Source organism: Equus caballus, chromosome 3 (assembly GCF_041296265.1).
Source record: "Equus caballus isolate H_3958 breed thoroughbred chromosome 3, TB-T2T, whole genome shotgun sequence".
Lineage (NCBI taxonomy): Eukaryota > Metazoa > Chordata > Mammalia > Perissodactyla > Equidae > Equus > Equus caballus.
Genome location: NC_091686.1, coordinates 43,023,635 through 43,029,634, shown reverse-complemented (window position 1 = coordinate 43,029,634; position 6,000 = coordinate 43,023,635). Strand labels below are relative to the sequence as shown.

At 47.1% G+C, this 6,000-nt stretch overlaps 1 protein-coding gene across 2 annotated transcripts in view; it reads left to right on the top strand.

The window, feature by feature from the left end:
- Window positions 1-478: 478 nt before the first annotated feature.
- NFKB1 (nuclear factor kappa B subunit 1) overlaps window positions 479-6,000 on the top strand; it is a 113,598-nt gene continuing 108,076 nt past the window's right edge. Inside the window, exon 1 of one of the 2 annotated variants that reach the window (XM_070263348.1) lies at window positions 479-981. The gene's annotated coding sequence lies outside the window, so the exon portion shown is untranslated. The remainder of the gene's footprint in view (window positions 982-6,000) is intronic. The other variant, XM_023637633.2, reaches the window with a different exon arrangement.

Here is a 6,000-nt window from a genome sequence, read left to right as displayed (position 1 = left end):
GTCATAAGGCTTGATAGAGCCCTGCAGTTGAAAGTTCTGAATAACAGTCACAGCCAGGAGATTTCAGATCTCACCGACAAACAGTAGATGTTCAGACCTCACTGGACCGAAGTCAGCGAAGACAGAGAAATTCCAGTTTAGTCTGTGAGGAGATCGGAGCGTCACTGAGACAACTGACAGGGAACATATAGACGGGATTTATTTTTAAACACAGCGTGCTGGGCGCCGTGCCGGCCCACCCTCCCTCCAGAGGCTTGGGCCTGTGCTTAGGGGCTCCAACAGCCGCAGCGCCACCCGCTTCCCGGGACAGCGGCCCCGCAGGCCCTCCAGGGGCGTCCAGCCGCTCTAGCCCTCCGGGCTGCGGGCGCGCGGCGGGGAGCGAGCTTGGGGTCCCGGGCGGCCAGGCCGCCGAACGCGCGCCCCTCGCCCTGCGCCCCGAGGTGGCCCCGCGGCGCCGGGAGCCAGGCTGGGCGGCCAGGCGGGCCGGGGGCGCGGCGCCCCCACGAGAGCGGGCTTCCCCCACCCCCGCGGCGAGCCCACCTCCCGCCCCCGCGGCGTGCGCGCGTGTGTCCGTCTGTCTGTCTGCTTTCTCGACGTCAGTGGGAATTTCCAGCCAGGAAGTGAGAGAGTGAGCGAGCGAGAGCGAGAGAGAAGTGCACCAGCGGCCCGGGGCAGGAAGAGGAGGTTTCGCCACCCGAGCGGCCGGCGGCGCGCTGACAGCTTCCCCTGCCTCCAGCGCTGGGCCTGCGGCGCCGCCCGACCCGGAGCCCCGCGCAGCCCGGCCCCCGCCCGCGCCCGCGCCCGCGCCCCTCGCCAGCGCCGGGCCATGGCGCGCCGCTGACCCCGGCCGGCGACACCGCGCCCGCCCGCCCCGGCGCCGGCTCCGGTTCCGCGGCCGCTCCCTCCTGCTCCGCACGCCCAGGCCCGCGCCCGCGGAGGGAGCCCCAGCGCAGGGAGGCCGCGCGCGGACGCGCCACCAGGGTAAGCCACCTCGGGCAGGGCCCGCCGGGCCGGCCGCCCGCGCCCCGCCGCCCCCTGCCCCCCAGGCGTCCTCATGGCTGCGCTCCCAGCGGGGCCGCCGCGCGGAGGGCGCGGGCAGGAGCGGCGAGGGACGCGGGGCCGCCGCCGGGGACCGGCACATCCGGGCCGCGCAGGGGCCCCCGGCCGCAGGGCCGCGGCTGTCCCCGGCCTTCCTCTCTCGGCCCCGCGCCCGCGCCCTCACTCGGCGAGCTTGCTTGATCCCCCCACCCCTGCCAGGGGCCGCTTGAGGGTCGGGGCGCGCGCTTCGGCGGCGCCGGGGGAGGGCGAGGTGGCGCGTGCACTGCTGGACCAGATTTCTCCCCCGGGCGGCCCGCGAAGCGAAAGCAGAAGTGCCTGTCCGGCCTCTGGGCCGGGAAAGCCCTCCTCGGCCCCGCGCTGCAGAGGACGGTGCCGTGGTCTCCACTCCGAAAGACCCCCCCCTCCCCCTCCAGGACATGATACATTCGCCTGCCTAGGACCTGTACATAAGTTCAAAAAAATGAGGGTCTGTTGCTGATCCTACGGTGCCTGGCGTTTGAGAGAGAAAAGAAATTACTTACTTAGAACACTTTTTAGACACTCCGATTATGTAAAACACTTGGACCACGGCACCATGGATTGTGCGTGACCTCTAAAACAAAACAGTGATATAAACAAAGCCTGTCCTAAATGCAAGCTTTGCTGTGGTCTTTAAACACAGCTACGGAGGGAGATGTTTGCCCTGATTTAATCGTCTGCCCTGAAATTTATATGGGGCTTAATGATACAGTATTTGATTATCGAGATTTAAGACGTTTTCATGGGACTTTGTTAAGTAGGGTTTTTCAGCATTGTAGCTTATTAAATAACTATATTCAACTTAAAATTTTTGTTATAAAGCCCATAATCTGAGAAAATGACTATGGTATTACTGAAACATTTAATAGTTCAGGCATACAAATGTTCTTCTCCAAACTGCTGCTCTTCAGTAAACACTAAAGCTTAGAATAAGATGTTCAGTGCTTATTTTTCTAGCAAAATACTTCAATTGAATATTCTTGAGTAGTTTAAATTGCGTTAGTGTTTGTTAGAACATTGAAAGAAAATCTTGAGTAAAATAAAGCCCTTAGCTGGACTATGTTGTTTTCCTGATTTTAATGTTGTGCTTTCTAGAGATGAATCCTTTTACTGTTTGATGCACTAAAGATCTTATGTAAATAATTTAAAGCAAAGTGTTTTTTCAAGCTTACGAACTTGGGAAGACAGGAAATAAAAGGAGATTTGTTTCCTGTAGTGTTTTACATTTATCATGTAATTGAATTGCTAAGGTGAGAACATATATGATAAGTAGAAACATGAAATCTCCTGAGATTATTCATCCATATGGATATACCTGCAACTCCTCAATGCCTTCTGGAGCTTGTTTAGATAAAATAGCTTCCGGGGCCAGTCTCCTGGACAACATGAACCAAAGAAAGTCTCCTGATGTGGAGATTTGTGCTGGCACTGAAGTACTGCCTGCCGTGAATAGTAAACCCCTTCTAAACTGTTTGAAAGGCTTTTTGAAGGAAATACTATAATGCATTTAGGGGTTGGTGGCGGTTTGAAAATCCATTATCTTTGTTTTGAAAGTTCAATTTTATCTTATGTTCTGCAGTTGGCGTTCACATGGACTGAATAAATGCCCCTTTTCAAACCCAGTTAGTAAATACTGGAGTATACATACGAAATCATCGTTCCCCTTCGTAAGCACTACTCTGATCTTTGCACTTCCTTCTTACTTCTGCCTCTTAGACAAGATCATCTGTGATGACCGAGTTGCACTTGGGAAAAGCTCAATTAGTCTGGAATAGGCAGAATTTTAGATTTAGTGATCATATTCCTCATATTTCTATTGTCATGTTCTTTGGAACAAATTGAAGCTGGTTTGAGAAACCGATATTTATGCAGGTTGTTTTTACCACTGCGTTCAGACTTCCAGGTAACTGATGAAGTCAGTGAGTGCCTTGGCTTTCAGGGATCGCTGTGGTAGGTGGAAGGGCTAGATAAGGAACTGGCACGGCAGGAATCTTGGACTGTCATTCGAGCAGCAGGACCTTGTTTTTACCTAATCTATGAGAGGTATTCCCCTGCTCAGAAGAGGTGAAAGTTCTGGCTTCTGGGGGGAAGTGGTTACTTCATAACCTTCCATTAGTGTGAACTAGGACAAGTTAGAACGGCGGTTGACATTTTAAAACAATACATTTTAAAAATATCTCAATTTCCACATGGATTTTTGATACAGTAGTCAAAAGACATCGTCTTCTTCAGAAGTTATCATCAGTTGTCCTGTTCTGAGCATAGAGGCGAAAGTTTACCTGGATAGGCAGAGTCGTTTAACCAGCAGAGTCGATGTGCAGACTCTGCTCCTCTGGTTACAGCGTGAACAGGAATCTCAGCGGCAGGAGTGGGGGTAATAGAATCAATGCCCATGCAGAATTGCTCATTAATTTACCTGACTTTTAGTAGGAAGGTGGTTTTGTTTGGTTGAGTGGTTTTCTGCTTGTAATATGAATCATAAAAGGTGACGTGATGTTCTATGTTATAAAAAGGTAAGGAGAAGGAGAGGAAGAATAGGATTTTAGTGCTTGGAGGACACCTTTCAATGTTCTCCTCCTCCGTCTGCATTTATGTCTGATCAGAGTTAATAGACAACTCCTTCTTGGTGAACAGTAAACCTTACTGAAGCAGTTTACTCTCTTTTCTTGGAATTAATTCTCCTTTGCACTCTTGCACCTCTTATAAATACTGAACTCACCTATAGTGTTCTTTGAGGCGAGCGGGTAAGCCATCAGAAGCATGTATGCCCCATGAGTGGACCCTGGCCCCTCCAGGAGAGCTTGGGGTTTTTACAGTCTCGAGGTGTTCAGCCTCAGAGACGACTGTTTGGATTTGTGGCATAGTCCTCCAAATCAGCCTGGCTCCTTGACTGTGGTTTGTTTTTTTTTAATCAAAAAAGATTAATATTTGAAACCAGATAATTTGATAGAGTTAATAGGGTAACATAACCGAGATGCTTATCTTTGTAATATTTCATTAATGGGTATCCAGTGCCTCACTAAGGAGTCGCATTCTTTTCGTGATGATGAAATTCCTTCCTGCCTTTGCTCTCTGCTGTGTTAGGAGGCTGTTCCTGGGTGCAGGTTAATATGGTCTCTTTCATATTTTCAGGTGACGTTGGTACACCTACCCTTGAAGGTCAGGTGATAGTTTAGAAAACAAGTTGTGAAAGAAAATCTTACTACTTCACTACAAATAATTTAAAGCCTAACAGCTCTAAACAAAAGTAATATAAGGTGTTAAAAGTTATAGAATCCTTGGGCCAGCCGGTGGCAGAGTGGTTCAGTTGGAATGCTCCGCTCCGGCGGCCGGGGTTCACTGCTTCAGATCCTGGGCGCGGACCTACACACCACGCATCAGGCCATGCTGTGGCGGCGTCCCACATAGAAGAACTAGAATGACCTGCAACTAGGATATACAACTACGTACTGGGGCTTTGGGGAAAAGAAAAAAAAAGAGGGATATTTGTAACAGATGTTAGCTCAGGGCCAGTCTTCCTCACCAAAAGCATACCTAGAAAAACAAAAAGATTATAGAATCCTCAGGAGTATAGATTATTGATGAAAATATTTATTTAATTTAGAATATTAATTATAAAAATATCATTGTATTTAAAATTTTAAAAATCAATCGTTATTCCATCCTTATATTTTCTGTAGTAACTAAAATATATAGTTATAAGTAGTACAAGTTTCATCTGCTTTAATTTGCTGCCTGTTTTCAAAATTAGAATAATGAAATGAATGGTTTAATTCCCCGTTACAAATTGGCTTATTACTTTTCATTTACCATTTTAATTCACCATTAGGCCAGAAATCTTAGAACCAGCCTTTATTTTGACCTGTACTTTCCACAGATGTTGTAATTCAAACCATCTATAGATTTGATTTCTTTTAACTGTGAAACTGATGGAGCTTTAAAGAAGAATGTGAAGATTCTATGTGGCTTATTCTTTAAGAGCCTAATTATATGGAAAAACAGTAAAAAGGAGAGGAAAAGAGCTATCTGAGATAGTCAAAATCCTATAGTTCCAGGTAAAAAAAAATCATGTCTAATCTATGCTGACAAAGAAATATCTGATGCTTCATATTGTGCCTGTGGGTACATAGTAAGCAATTACTAACTGTTTGTTGAATGAAGGAATGATGTTTTGTTTTGTTTGTTTACAAAAAAGGCAGCTGTTTTCTGCAAGGAACAAGAATTACACTATTTTGCCTTGCCTTCTGGGAAGAAAGAAGCCGAAAACTAGTTTTTGCTTCCTAGATATTATATACCTATCTAAAGAGCACTTGAATTTACTAGAACAAGTTGATTAAAAAGTTCCCGTTGCCTTCCAAAAGGGAAGCATTTCATTCTGAAAGAGGAGTTTATGAACTGGGGTAAAAAAAAAAGAAAGAAAAAGGCTTTTGGTTTCAAAGTTTTAGAGGCACTTATCAAGCAAGGTAATAAAATAATTGAAATGATAAAAGGTGCTTGTACAAGTAAAAAATGTAACTTTTTGGCTACCGAGAATTTCCTCGAGCTCCAATGAAACTGTAATTTCGGTATTAGTATCTCCAGGAAAGGGAGCAATGCCTCAAGTGCTGCTTGGTGGTCCAGAGTGTTAAAGCCTGAATTGATCAACCAAACAGTCCGTCAGAGTGTTAGGCCACCCAGAGCCAAGTGCTTATCACCTACGAAAAACTGGGGAGGGAGCACTGCTGGGAAGCGGGCAGCTGGCAAGGTTTGCTGCACCTTCCACTTTCTTACTTTAATGCTTTTGCAAGACTTTGTAACCTGGGGCCCCCTTGTGCTAGGGTTTTGTTGATTATTTCTCAGTTGTAGCATTTTCAGAAAATTGTGCTAGAAACTCTGTATCTAACCATTTATTCTGTGCGGATACAATTTATGAAATGAAATAGA